The following is a 15914-nucleotide window of genomic DNA, read 5'->3' on the forward strand; positions in this document are numbered from 1 at the left end:
CTGAACCTGTTCAGGGACTGACTCAAGAATATGCTCTGACAGGGCAAGCTGTGGAGAAGACAAAGGAGGAGGTTGTTGATGAACCTCAAGTAATACAAGTCGAGAGAGCTGTGGCCCTGCAGGAACATAACTTGTTGCCTCTGATGACTGAATCTGGAGTGGGCCAGACTTGGAGAGATGGAGTTCTCTTGGGATTAGAGATGGCAAGTTGGTCAGACCCCCCTATGCAGGGATGTCCTGTCTTTTGGGAACTGGTTTTGGGCCAGGGGGAGACTGGAGTGGTCGAGGCCCTTGACTTTGGAGGGACATTGAAGTATGCTTCGGAATATTTTTTGGATTTTGGTGCTGACTATGGAGAATGGGCTGACCTGTCGAGAAGGGATAAAGACATTTTTAGATTGTTTCCCCGAGAGCCACTCCTCAGTGATAAAGGAAGGAAACCAAGAACAAGACCAGTTGAAGATAAAGTAAAGTGCAGGTACAAATATGAAGAAGATCTGCAGAAGGGACGTGGAAAAGAGTTAAGAGCCTCGGACATAAGATCACCAGGTTGATGGACTAGATGGAACAGGCAGAAAGGACTGACAGAACCCGAGACCAGGAAGAAGAGACGGTGGATGAAGATTGGAAGAAATTTAAAAATTTATTTAGAGAAATATTGCAAAATTAATGAGTGTTAGAAAAATCTTGGAATGAAACTATTCGGCTTTAGTAGAAATGTTATAAGGAGTTATGTATAAATATGTTTTTAAGTTTTACTGCCTTGCCATGGCGAAGGGGCTTGAAGAACTCAGAGAAGCTATGAACTACGCCGAGCAGGGCACACAAGATGAACAGGTCATAGTGGAGAGTTTCGACCAAACGTGATCCACCTGGAGGAGGAACCGGCAAGCCACTCCAGTATCCTTGCCAAGAAAACTCCATGGACAAAGACAACAGGCATATTTAGATTTGGTGGACAGAGTGCCTGAAGAACTATGGATGGAGGCTCGCAACATTGTACAGGAGGCAGCAACGAAAACCATCCCAATGAAAAGGAAATGCAAGAAAGCAAAGTGGCTGTCCAACGAGGCCTTACAAATAGCGGAGGAGAGAAGGCAAGCAAAATGCGAGGGAGATAGTGAAAGATACAGGAAATTGAATACAGATTTCCAAAGAATAGCAAGGAGAGACAAGAAGGCCTTCTTAAACGAGCAATGCAAACAAATAGAGGAAAACAACAGAATGGGAAGAACCAGAGATCTGTTCAAGAAAATTGGAGATATGAAAGGAACATTTCGTACAAAGATTACCATAATAAAGGACAAAAGTGGTAAGGACCTAACAGAAGAAGAAGACATCAAGAAGAGGTGGCAAGAATACACAGAGGAATTATACCAGAAAGATATGGATGTCTCGTACACCCCAGGTAGTGTGGTTGCTGACCTTGAGCCAGACATCCTGGAGAGTGAAGTCAAATGGGCCTTAGAAAGCACTGCAAATAACAAGGCCAGTGGAAGTGATGGTATTCCAGCTGAACTATTTAAAATTTTAAAAGATGATGCTGTTAAGGTGCTACGCTCAATATGCCAGCAAATTTGGAAAACTCAGCAGTGGCCAGAAGATTGGAGAAGATCTGTCTACATCTCAGTCCCAAAGAAGGGCAGTGCCAAAGAATGCTCCAACTACCGCACAATTGCACTCATTTCACACGCTAGCAAGGTTATGCTTAAAATTCTACAAGGAAGGCTCAAGCAGTATGTGGATCGAGAATTCCCAGAAGTGCAAGCTGGATTTAGAAGAGGCAGAGGAAACAGAGACCAAATTGCAAACATGCGCTGGATTATGGAGAGAGGTAGAGAGTTCCAGAAAGACATCTACTTCTGCTTCATTGACTATGCAAAAGCCTTTGACTGTGTCGACCACAGCAAACTATGGCAAGTTCTTAAAGAAATGGGAGTGCCTGATCACCTCATCTGTCTCCTGAGAAATCTCTATGTGGGACAAGAAGCTACAGTTAGAACTGGATATGGAACAACTGATTGGTTCAAAATTGGGAAAGGAGTACGACAAGGCTGTATTTTGTCTCCCTGCTTATTTAATTTATATGCAGAATACATCATGCGAAAGGCTGGGCTGGATGAATCCCAAACTGGAATTAAGATTGCCGGAAGAAATATCAACAACCTCAGATATGCAGATGACACAACCTTGATGGCAGAAAGTGAGGAGGAATTAAAGAACCTTTTAATGAGGGTGAAAGAGGAGAGCGCAAAATATGGTCTGAAGCTCAACATCAAAAAAACGAAGATCATGGCCACTGGTCCCATCACCAGTGTGGTGTAGTGGTTAAGAGCGGTAGTCTCGTAATCTGGGGAACCGGGTTCGCGTCTCCGCTCCTCCACATGCAGCTGCTGGGTGACCTTGGGCCAGTCACACTTCTTTGAAGTCTCTCAGCCCCACTCACCTCACAGAGTGTTTGTTGTGGGGGAGGAAGGGAAAGGAGAATGTTAGCCGCTTTGAGACTCCTGAAGGGGAGTGAAAGGCGGGATATCAAATCCAAACTCTTCTTCTTCTTCACCTCCTGGCAAATAGAAGGGGAAGAAATGGAGGCAGTGAGAGTGTTGGGTTGAAAATGAACGACAGACGAGTAGATAGGTGTCATACGGGAGGCGTCTCTCGAGCAAGCCTCGGAGACTCCCTTTTATTGAATATTACTGCGTTTGCCACGTGTGCTTGTTGCTGATTGGTTAACATAAGTTCAAAACAAGGGTTGCATATAAGACATTAATCATAGACAGGTTAAAGGTTGGGAAAAGGAACGCGGAGTTTACACAGGCATGGGTTCGGACTGCCCGTACCAGAGTGGTACGAAAAAGGAATGTACAAGGAGGGGTAAGTACAGATTGATATGGTGTGATCTCAAGGTGAACAGAACGTACCAGGGTGATGAGGGAATGTCTTAGCATCAGCACGGTTTGTGCAGTGTGAGCAAAACAAAGCTTAGAAGCGAGACTTCCCATATGTGCAGAAGCAATGCTTTCCTTCATCTCCCCCTTTCTTTTCTTATTTGCGAGGTGTTCTGGGTGAATAAGACAAAAATACTTCGGGATACATGGTATGCCAGCGCATGCCCGAAATAAGTTCGCCAGGGTTGATGGGACAAAAATACTTCGGGATATGTGGTATGCCAACGCATGCCCGAAATAAGTCCGCCCACATCTCCCTATTAATTACTGTTGGTGCTGCCACTTCGCAAAGTAGGCAGCAATGATTTTATTGGGTGGTTGTGGGGGAGAGAGAAGCCGAGACAAAAGACTTATGAGTCCAGGAATGCATTGGAGGAAGCAACATAGCAAAATCATAGAATCATAGAATCATAGAATCATAGAGTTGGAAGAGACCACAAGGGCCATCGAGTCCAACCCCCTGCCAAGCAGGAAACACCATCAGAGCACTCCTGACATATGGTTGTCAAGCCTCTGCTTAAAGACCTCCAAGGAAGGAGACTCCACCACACTCCTTGGCAGCAAATTCCACTGTTGAACAGCTCTTACTGTCAGGAAGTTCTTCCTAATGTTTAGGTGGAATCTTCTTTCTTGTAGTTTGGATCCATTGCTCCGTGTCCGCTTCTCTGGAGCAGCAGAAAACAACCTTTCTCCCTCCTCTATGTGACATCCTTTTATATATTTGAACATGGCTATCATATCACCCCTTAACCTCCTCTTCTCCAGGCTAAACATGCCCAGCTCCCTTAGCCGTTCCTCATAAGGCATCGTTTCCAGGCCTTTGACCATTTTGGTTGCCCTCCTCTGGACACATTCCAGTTTGTCAGTGTCCTTCTTGAACTGTGGTGCCCAGAACTGGACACAGTACTCCAGGTGAGGTCTGACCAGAGCAGAATACAGTGGCACTATTACTTCCCTTGATCTAAGATGCTATACTCCTATTGATGCAGCCCAGAATTGCATTGGCTTTTTTAGCTTCCGCGTCACACTGTCGGCTCATGTCAAGTTTGTGGTCAACCAAGACTCCTAGATCCTTTTCACATGTAGTGCTCTCAAGCCAGGTGTCACCCATCTTGTATTTGTGCCTCTCATTTTTTTTGCCCAAGTGCAATACTTTACATTTCTCCCTGTTAAAATTCATCTTGTTTGTTTTGGCCCAGTTCTCTAATCTGTCAAGGTCGTTTTGAAGTGTGATCCTGTCCTCTGGGGTGTTAGCCACCCCTCCCAGTTTGGTGTCATCTGCAAATTTGATCAGGATGCCCTTGAGTCCATCATCCAAGTCGTTGATAAAGATGTTGAATAAGACCGGGCCCAAGACAGAACCCTGTGGCACCCCACTAGTCACTCTTCTCCAGGATGAAGAGGAACCATTGATGAGCACCCTTTGGGTTCAGTCAGTCAGCCAGTTACAAATCCACTGAGTGGTAGCATAGTCAAGACCGCATTTTACCAGCTTCTTTACAAGAATATCATGGGGCACCTTGCCAAATACCTTGCTGAAATCAAGGTAGGCTACATCCACTGCGTTCCCTTCATCTACCAGGCTTGTAATTCTGTCAAAAAATGAGATCAGGTTAGTCTGACATGACTTATTTTTCAGAAATCCATGCTGACTATTGGTGATCACAGCATTCCTTTCTAGGTGCTCACAGACTGTTTGCTTAATGATCTGCTCCAGAATCTTCCCTGGTATTGATGTCAGACTGACTGGGCGGTAATTATTTGGGTCCTCTCTTTTCCCCTTTTTGAAAATAGGGACAACATTTGCCCTCCTCCAGTCTGCCGGGACTTCGCCTGTTCTCCAGGAATTCTCAAAGATGACTGCCAGTGGTTCTGAAATCACATCTGCCAGTTCTTTTAATACTCTTGGATGCAGTTCATCTGGCCCTGGAGACTTGAATACATCTAGACTAGCCAAGTATTCTTGTACTATCTCCTCTGGGCTGTGTTTCCTCTGCTGAATCATTTGCTCCAAATTCTTCAGGTCGGCCATTGTTTTCTTTATCGGAGAAGACTGAGGCAAAGAAGGCATTGAGGAGTTCAGCCCTTTCTGTGTCCCCTGTTTGCATTTCACCATCTTCTCCCCTGAGTGACCCCACTGTTCCTTTGTTCTTCCTTTTGCTACGAACATACCCATAAAAGCCTTTTTTGTTGCTTTTAATAGAATCATAGAAATCAATATACATATTATAACAATGGCATATTGAAAGAGATTACGAAGCCAATTCAGGTTTGGCAACCAGCCAGTGAGCCACTGGGTGAATGAGTCCCACAGGCAGAAAGTCCAACGTCCTGTTTAATGTGGTGTGTAAGATTTTGCAAATGAGAGATTTGCTTTTGGATGGCTTTGGAATTATCCGTAATATTAAAACAACACATGTCATCCACTTGTTCACAGCCGTAATGATGAAGCATCAATAGATAATCGATAGCAGCGCAGTTCTGCAGGAGACCATGCTGGAGTTCACTCTGCTCTTTATTCAGAAGATGAAGCGCTTGAGAAGTAAAATTCAGGGCTTTTGCTGCAGAACAAGCTAAAGAGTTAATGTTCCTACTATTGCGCACAGCCAATCCAGGGACTCCTAGGAGAGAAACAGCTAAAGAGATATATTCAGACCTACTGGGAAGAGAAATAGAATCATCAAAATCGTTAGTCAGTTCAATATTGCGGCGATATTGAGAGCGGGTCAAATGATGCTTTTTGGGTAATACGATGGACAAACGGCTTAAGCAACAGGGTGTGCCATGGCTGATGTTTGCTGGAATGTAATTAAATGTATAGCCAGGACACGTCCAGAACCAGCCAGCAGGTAGTTCTGTGTATTTATATACATAAGAAATATTTACATAATTAGAGCAGTGGAAATTATCCCTGCCCATTTTTACACAGTTGGTTTTTGTGCAATTTACCATACGGGCGCAAGTGACATTAAAAGAAGCCACGTATGGGGTCAATAAATCAATGGCCAGAGGTGGGCGTCGGTGCACCTGGTTACCCCAGTTGTGGTAACCGGAATAACCAAGGGTGCGGAGAGAATCATTTTGGGGCAGGGATGAGAAAAACCAGGTATCATTTTGTATGTCAAAAGGATCGTGGCAAACAGGGATAAGGCAAGAGCCAAGGATTTCACCTATTGATACCTGTTGGGTTAGGCAAAAGGAAGAAATATTGAGGGTCTTTGCAAAAGATTCCCACACATTTGTTGGTGTGGAGTTACCGCTATTAAGAGCGGAAGCAGAAAGAGGCAAAAACAAAACGCTGAAAATGAGCACTATCATGGAATTAATATTAAGGCAGGTGATGATACACAGAAGCAAATTCTCAGGGGTTGCTTCTAGCTGATTTTCCTTTCTAAGCTGTTCAGCTTGAAATGAGAGTGATTTTATTTGGCAGGGCTGAAGACGGAAAGGCTGGAGGGCTTGATTCACATAATGTTGGCACATGGTAGGGGAATTCAACATTCCCTGTGGTAAGACTTTCCATTGATACCGTTCCATGGGCTGGCTATTATTTAACACAGGAACAGTAAAAGCAAAGAATTTACGATCCTTTTTCTGTAAAGGAATGGAAAAGAAACAATCTTGCAAATCTATGATAGCCAATTGATAAGAATGAGGGATTACATTTGGATTAGGCAGACCACACTGCAAGGGCCCCATGGGTTCAAGGATTTCGTTAATTCTCCTTAAATCTTGGAGAAATCTCCATTTGCCACTCTTCTTTTTTATGATGAAGATGGGGGTATTATAGGGGCTAACTGAAGGCTCTATATGGTCTGCCAATAATTGTTCATTCACCAAATTTTTTAAAGCAGTTAGCTTTTCCCCTGTTATGGGCCATTGTTCCACCCATACAGGGCTGGTAGATTTCCAGCTGAGGGGAAGTGCAAGCTTACTCATTAAATTGAATGGCAGCTTCTAATTGTTGTAGTAAGTCTCTGCCCCACAAATTGAGGTGGATTTTCAGCACACAGGGCTGGATGTATGCAATGGCTTCAGAGCTATCAGGCAGAGAAACAGGCAGCCACTGTACGCTTTTGGAAGAAGTTTGGTGACCACCCACACCCCAAACTGCAGGAGCAGACTCAAGGGGCCACGTGGGGCCCCAGCAACTACTGGAAATTACAGAAATGTCTGCGCCCGTGTCAATCAAGCCTTCCAGAACTTTGCCATTGATTTTATACTTACGAAGAAGTTTCTGATGACCAATCCTCTGGACTACAGCTAACAGCTGTGGAGGGAAAGAAGAGAGCTCGTGCAAATTACTATCCATAATAGAAGCAGTAGGATGAGGAGGGAGCACCACCAGATGCGCCCAAGACTCACCCTTTTTTAACTGCATGGGCATATGGCTCCAAAATTGAACCATGATTGTGCCCACATAGTCAGGATCTAGGACTCCTGGAATAACCTGGATTCCTTCTTTGGCCGCAGAGAATTTGGGTAAAATTAAGCCTGCGACCTTGGGTGGTAGAGGGCCCGCCAACTGGGTGGGCATAAACACAATTTCACCAGGTAAAACAGCGTATTTGGTCTCTTGATTGATCAAATCAATAGCAAATTCAGAGAGTGTATTTTCAGAGAATTTTTCAGCAGCGGAAACTAAAGGCGGAAAACTCTCTATTTGTCCTGGCCCGAGAGTGAGGCCGCTATGGAGTTTCCCGGACTCCTGCACTGATTTGCCCAATGATAGCCTTTTCCACATTTCGGGCATTTCTTGGAAGGTCTAGCCTTATTGGCATCACCATTCCTGTTTGCCCCCCCGCCAGGGGCTCTGCATTGTTTAGCAAAATGGCCTGGGCACTTGCAATTGAAGCAGTTACCTGTAGGCTTATTGGTAGCCTGGATCGCGCCAGCAAGCAAAGACATCGCATGACTCTGGCTACCAACATCCGCACAGGCTTGGATCATGTCGGCCAGGTCATATTTAACGCGATGTATGATTGACTGCAAAGCCTTTTTGCAATCGGTGTTTGCGTTTTCAAAAGCCAATTTTTTCATCAACTCATTTTGAGCTGTGGTGTTATCAATCTGCCTAGTGACTGATTCTTTCAATCTATCTATAAATTGATGGTAGGGCTCTGAATGTTGTTGCTTAATATTAACAAAGGAGCTCAGCGGTTGCCCTGAGACAGGGACTTTCCGAAAGGCGCGCTGTACACAGGTCGCGGTGCGACTGAAATGTAAAGGTGTCAGCGTTGCCTGAGCTGTTATATTATCATATGGACCAGCACCATAAAGTTGATTGGCTGAATGCTGTGGATCAGACAGGGCTGATGCGCTATGTTTAAATTCACTTTCAAAAACTACATACTGAGCCGGGGACAAAAGCATGCGCATCAGATCTTTCCAGTCTTGAGGTAGCATTGTATAACCATTTGTTATTCCCTCCAGCATTCCTATTACATAGGAGGATTTTAAACCGGAATCAGTAATGGCTTTTCTTAATTCTCTCATTACAGAATAAGGAAGCATCTCATACATAATTTGTTGTTGCGCAGTGCCAGGGTTAGTATAAGAAATAGGGAAAGCAGACGGCAGTTCCCCGGCCCACCCCGCCTCCTCCTCCAAGGAAAGAATTCCTTCCTGTCTAGCTTGAAAAAGTGCAGCATGCACAGCTCCTGTAGGAGCAGGCGAAGGAGGGAGGGAAGGGGGGGTGGGGGGGTGGATGTGGGCTGAGGCGAAGGGGGTGTTAGAGAAAGTTGCGATGGAGGCAAAAGCTTTGGGTACGGAGGTAGATTGTCTGTTGTGGCTAAAAGGGCAGGTGGTGGGGAATTGTCTGCTGCGGGTGCCGACAGAGACGCCTGGGGACCTAATCTAGCGATGGCATCCGCACACTTCTGCCAAGTGAGCAGACAATGAATCGGAGGCCTCGGTTCTGCGAAGAGGGTTTTTCCGATTTTTTGCCAAGTCTCCATCCCCAAAGACCCTGTTTCTGGGTACCAGGGGCACTCACAAGCAATATGACATAACAATCGTTCAATTTCTTTCAAGGGAATATGCGCACCTGCTACTCTCTGTCTGACTAAATGAAACAGTTCTTTAGCATGCTCTTTTTGGGACTTTGTAAGCTCCCCCCCCCCCATACTCACGATGTAGCGCGCTGAGACTTTTCCAGTCGAGTGAAGTATGAGGCTGCGTAAAGGGATCTGGCACGTCGAGGGTCACCAGATGTTGGGTTGAAAATGAACGACAGACGAGTAGATAGGTGTCATACAGGAGGCGTCTCTCGAGCAAGCCTCGGAGACTCCCTTTTATTGAATATTACTGCGTTTGCCACGTGTGCTTGTTGCTGATTGGTTAACATAAGTTCAAAACAAGGGTTGCATATAAGACATTAATCATAGACAGGTTAAAGGTTGGGAAAAGGAACGCGGAGTTTACACAGGCATGGGTTCGGACTGCCCGTACCAGAGTGGTACGAAAAAGGAATGTACAAGGAGGGGTAAGTACAGATTGATATGGTGTGATCTCAAGGTGAACAGAACGTACCAGGGTGATGAGGGAATGTCTTAGCATCAGCACGGTTTGTGCAGTGTGAGCAAAACAAAGCTTAGAAGCGAGACTTCCCATATGTGCAGAAGCAATGGAGAAGATCAGTCTACATCCCAGTCCCAAAGAAGGGCAGTGCCAAAGAATGCTCCAACTACCGCACAATTGCACTCATTTCACACGCTAGCAAGGTTATGCTTAAAATTCTACAAGGAAGGCTCAAGCAGTATGTGGATCGAGAACTCCCAGAAGTGCAAGCTGGATTTAGAAGAGGCAGAGGAACCAGAGACCAAATTGCAAACATGCGCTGGATTATGGAGAAAGGTAGAGAGTTCCAGAAAGACATCTACTTCTGCTTCATTGACTATGCAAAAGCCTTTGACTGTGTCGACCACAGCAAACTATGGCAAGTTCTTAAAGAAATGGGAGTGCCTGATCACCTCATCTGTCTCCTGAGAAATCTCTATGTGGGACAAGAAGCTACAGTTAGAACTAGATATGGAACAACTGATTGGTTCAAAATTGGGAAAGGAGTACAACAAGGCTGTATTTTGTCTCCCTGCTTATTTAATTTATATGCAGAATACATCATGCGAAAGGCTGGGCTGGATGAATCCCAAGCTGGAATTAAGATTGCCGGAAGAAATATCAACAACCTCAGATATGCAGATGACACAACCTTGATGGCAGAAAGTGAGGAGGAATTAAAGAACCTTTTAATGAGGGTGAAAGAGGAGAGCGCAAAATATGGTCTGAAGCTCAACATCAAAAAAATGAAGATCATGGCCACTGGTCCCATCACCTCCTGGCAAATAGAAGGGGAAGAAATGGAGGCAGTGAGAGATTTTACTTTCTTGGGCTCCGTGATCACTGCAGATGGTGACAGCAGCCACGAAATTAAAAGACGCCAGCTTTTTGGGAGAAAAGCAATGACAAACCTAGACAGCATCTTAAAAAGTAGAGACATCACCTTACCAACAAAAGTCCGTATAGTTAAAGCCATGGTTTTCCCAGTAGTGATGTATGGAAGTGAGAGCTGGACCATAAAGAAGGCTGATCGCTGAAGAATTGATGCTTTTGAATTATGGTGCTGGAGAAGACTCTTGAGAGTCCCATGGACTGCAAGAAGGGGGAAGGGGAAGGAGAAGGGGGCGACAGAGGACGAGATGGTTGGATAGTGTTTTCGAGGTTACCAGCATGAGTTTGACCAAACTGCGGGAAGTAGTGGAGGACAGAGGTGCCTGGCGTGCTCTGGTCCATGGGGTCACGAAGAGTCGGACACGACTAAACAACAACAACAACAAGTTTTAGGGTTTTTAATGGTAAGATAAGGTTAAAGTAAATTAAGATAACTAAAGGACAGAAAATGTAAAATTTAAGGTCAAATTGTGTTAAGAACAAAAATTTTGTTATAGAACAAAAATTGAGAAAGATGGAAAGGATTTGCTGAAATAGCTAATTGAATTAGAATACAAAAAAGGGAGGTGTGAGGAGGTCGATGAAACAAGTAAATGAAAGACAAAGATATGGAAATTGGATGTGTTTTTAAATGTTTTTGCTTTTAAATGTTTTTTTGTTTTTCTTATTGTTTTGTTATAATTGTTTTTTATTGTGTTTTTTTCTATTTTTGAAGTATTGTAACTTTTTATTGTCTTCTCTCCTTTTCTTTTCTCTGTAATTTGTTAAACTTTTAATAAATATCATTTTAAAAAAAGAGAGAGAGAATGATGGGGACTGTAGCCCCAGATCAGTAGCATGGAAAATACTGTAGTGGTTCCATGGTGGAGCAGTCTTTAGTACTGGGTAGTACCTCATCTTTGTTGATAGTCAGAGCCCCTAAGACTGTTCCCAGTGGTGGACCTTGGCATCTCAAATTTCAGTGGCACCCTGCGTGATGTCAAAATCTGGTGCCCCCCACATCTTGCCTTCCATTGGCTGTCATAGTTGTTGTGCCTGCTGCAGCATGCTAGAAACTCTCGTGTCCGGTGCAACCACACTCCCCTAGATCCATCTTTTCTGTTCCTGCATGGTTTGTAGCAACAGGGTTCTGGCACCACTTGAATTAAAGTGGATACAATTCCATTTTGAAGTTTACTTCATAAGGTTATTTCTTTTGTGGGTGAGAGGCCCCATTTCAACTGAGGATGAGAGTCACTTTGGGATTTGTGCCATGGTTCTGTTTTCTGTTGAAAATAGAGCAGCTCTGAGTCAGCAATCTTTCCTCCCCTTGGTTGGAGTGGGAATAATATGATGGTGATGATGACGATGTATACCCCACCCACCTGGCAGGGTTTCCCCTGGAAAGCAGCTGGTGCTGCTCTTACTTTGCTCCACATCTTCCCTCACCTTTGGGAGAGAAGCAAAGCAGCTGCTTGGCCACAAGAACCCACCCTTTGTGTCACTTGGTCTGACCCTGTTCTTCAAAGCTCAGAAGGAGAAACACATAGCCAGCTGTAATTCTGCAATATGCTTTCCTCGCTATCTAGTTGTTTTCTAGTGTCTAATAGCCAACAAGATCTAAAATTGATAGCAGCATATACAGTGAGGGGGGAAAGTATTTGATCCCCTGCTAAATTTGCCCGTTTGCCCTCTGACAAAGAAATGACCAGTCCATAATTTTAATGGTAGGTTTATTGTAGCTGTGAGAGACACAATAACAACAGGAAAACCCCCAGAAACCCAGAAGACAAAAGTCAGAGATTGATGTGCATTATAATGAGTGAAATAAGAATTTGATCCCTTTGCAAAAGATGACTTAGCACTTGGTGGCAAAACCCTTGTTGGCAGTTACAAAGATCAGATGTTTCTTGTTGGTGGCCACCAGATTTGTTACAAGTGCTGTTCGACTAAGCATCTGTGGAAGTCCTGTCCGGAGGGGGCTGCTTCCGAAGGTCATTTGCACCGTCAACAGCAGCAAAAGAAGCAAGAGGAAGCAGACGGTGCACCTCGTGACTGCAGTGGACGAGAGTTCCGAAGATGAGCAGCAAATCACTTGGGTCATCAATTCAGGCAGTTCCAGACACCTGATCGCTTCAAAGGTGTTTTTTGCCAAGAAGGCCTCTTCGCCATGAAAACAGGTCGTGTTGGCAGACGGGAGGAAGTCCAACGTGAAATCGGAGGGATCTGTCTTCGTACCCTGTCTGCACACACAGCTGGACAATGTACTGTGCATTCCCTCGCTGCAGAGCAACCTGATGTCTGTCTCTTGTCTGGTGAATTCTGGGTTTTATGTTCTTTTCAAAGACGCATGTTGTGAAATCCAGAGGGACGGAGTAACATTGGGGAGGGCTCTAGCAGACTGCCTGTTCTGCTGGAAGGGTGAGCTCTTTCGCCTGAAATAGCACCGGTGCTTTGAAGGTCGGCGAAACCGCTAGAGCGACGCAGCTGCAAACTGGCAGCTTGGTGAAAACATCACATGATGTGACTAGCTGTGGGAAAGAATCTTCCCGGAAGTTCACAGGCTTCTCAAAGCTTTGTGAAGTGTGTAATATGAGACCTTCCTGTTGCGTATGTGAAGGAAGTCTTAGTCACTTGCTTGCTGAACACTGAACTGTTCAGACATGTTTTTTGTAGAGTTACATCAGTCAGAAATAAACAAGATGTAAAAGGATTTCTGACTATCTCCTTTCTCTTGCTGGTATGCAAGGAGGGAGGGGGTGTGCATTTTCCACGCTGGGAAATGTCACCTATCAAGATCTCCCTGGTCTGTCCGGGATGTCAGCCAGAGGAAGATCACCGGTAAACAAGCTCCGAGAGCAGGGAGAGGGGCCAGCCTCTCCGGAGGGGACTTGTTTTTCCAACATATGGTAGCAGAGGATGGTTGCTGGATCGTATACATCCTCTGCAAGGAAATGGTAGTACGCGGATGGTGGCTACAAAGTAACGACTAAGGACGGCTGGTGGAGACGTGTTTGCTGTTTTGCTACGTTCCACGGACCCCTGATGATTGCTGATTTATGGCTGTATGGTGAACGCGGATTGAAAATTCTTCGGTTCACTGAAGGGCTCCTCTTTTTGGATTAAAACAGAGCGGAGAGAAGGCCACATACCAAGCATTCCGGGGGAGAGCTGATAACTGCCGTTGCCTAGCAACAAGACGTGAGTACTTTCTGGGGCTGATTTATGAGCTCGTTAGCTTCAAAGGCAAAGGGAAGCAAGCCAGAGCAGTAAAAAGGCACAAAGGCTGCAAAGGGCTGTTGGAAGGGACTTTCCTTATTTGTATCTGCCCATTCTTCTAGTCTCCCAAGAAGGAGCCTGGCATATAGTTTGGAGGCTACATCTAACAAACTAATGGGTCTATAATTGGCAGGGTTTTTCTTATCACCCTTTTTATATATTGGGGCAATTATACTCAACTTCCACCCTTCAGGTATGCGACCTGAGCTGTTAATGTATGAAAACAATTTTGCAAAAATGGGTGACCAGAAATCAGGTCTTATCTTATAGATCTGCATTGGGATCATGTCTTCTCCTGGAGCTTTATTAGCTAGTTGGCTTGCGATTAGCCTCTTAATCTGATTGGGCGTGACGTCTGGCCATTCTGTCAGTTCTGATAACTGAGTATAGTAAACATTTGGGGGTGGGTCAGGACAGGGGCCATATATTTCTGTAAAATATGTCACCCAATCCTTTCCTTGGACAGATGCTTCTAACGAGTAGCCCAGCCCATTTGTGCCTTGGGCAACCAGATGCCAAAATTTTTGTGAGTCCTTTTGAACTGCTGCATCTCCCAATTCTTTCCACTGTTGTTCATAATATATTTGTTTCTTGCTTTTAAGTAATAATTTATAATTGTTTCATAACTGGGCTACCTCAGCTTGTAGAGCAAGATTGTGCTTATCTTGTTTTAACTTCAATTTTCTAAGTACCCTAGCTAGGTATTTTTTGCTATTCTGACATTCCTTATCAAACCAAGTCTGTCTCTTAAACTTTTTGTTTTTTATCACACTAGCTGTGGTCATCAGTGGGCGCATTCGGTTGATTATATTCTCATAAAGTCCAATTATGTTTCCTGTTTCTAACAACACTTCCCCCTTTAATAAAGCAAATTCATGGGAATCCAGGATCTGAATCATTTTTTCTTGGACCTGTGCATTCCATTTTAACCTTCTATTTCCAAGTATCAGATATTCTGTTTCATCCAATAATTTAGGAAAGGCAGGAGAAAAGAATGATGTCAGAGATAACTCAAGTGGAAAGTGGTCACTTTCAGCTCTGGGAATTATCCTGAAGGTATCTCGGTTAACTGGCACATTATTAGATGTTAGGATATAATCTATGGTGCTAGTAAATCCTCTGGGGGAGATAAAAGTAAAATAACCCTCTTGATCCCCTTGACCGTGCCCATTGCATAACAAAAGGTTATGCTTTATTATAAGTTCACAAAGATATTTCCCAGCGCGATTAGAGGTGGTATCCATTGCTCCCCTCTGACAGATTTCAGGTTCGTCCTCCAAGTTTAGACCAGATAATATTGTATTTTGTGGGGAAACAAGGCCGATCCGGGCATTGAAGTCACCTCCCAAGACAAGCCGAGGGTTAGGTGACAGAGAGTCTATACTTTCGAGTAGTTGGTCAAGTTTATCCCAATATGATCTCAGTTCCCCACAAGACTTTACTGGAGGTATGTACACACAGATGCAATAAGTATTTCTCAGAAGACTATCAGAAAGGGACAACACTAAAAAATTAGGGGTGGTCAACGAGGGACACTGTTGAATTGATACATTAAGAGAGGTTGACACCAGCACCGCCAGCCATCCACTAGGCCTTCCATACTTTACAGTTTTAAGAGCTGGTTGAGTGTAACTTGTAAAACCCTGTAGTTCAACCATAGTGCCCTCTTTTGCCCAGGTTTCTTGAAGAAAGATGATATCATGTGTTTGTAGATAAGAACAGAAATCACTGTCTTGGATCTTGTTCATCCACCCTGTTACATTCCATGAGAGAAGTTTAATTGTTTTACAGTGATTTACTCTTAGTCAATTGTTGGCCAATGTACTCTCAGAGTTTACCAGTTTTTGAGGCAACAGAGTATTGCCAATGCTAGTGGAATAATCCAGATGTTTGATTATTTCAGTCGTAGTACATAAAGTGCTCACATTTGTAATCACTGGGCCTTTTCTTTGCAAATTGTTTGCCAATGGGGATTTCTTGGGTGTGTTTCCTGACTCCTCCTCTTCTAAATATTTCATCTTTGTCCAGTACTCCGGTGGTTCTATAGTTATCATTCTGTTGTGGCCATTGGGTCTATTATCAATCTCTGCCTCCGGTTCTTTAATCTCTTTCAGTGTCTGGCTCATAAGATCAAGCCTCTTGATAACTGTTTGTTGCTCTTCCTGAGGGAGATTCCTAAAGGAGCTGAGAAAATCCTCTTCCAAAGGATTTACAGAGTGCTCAGATTCCTGAAGATGATTGTCTAGAGGAATCGGCTGT

This window comes from Podarcis raffonei, chromosome W, assembly GCF_027172205.1.
Source record: "Podarcis raffonei isolate rPodRaf1 chromosome W, rPodRaf1.pri, whole genome shotgun sequence".
Lineage (NCBI taxonomy): Eukaryota > Metazoa > Chordata > Lepidosauria > Squamata > Lacertidae > Podarcis > Podarcis raffonei.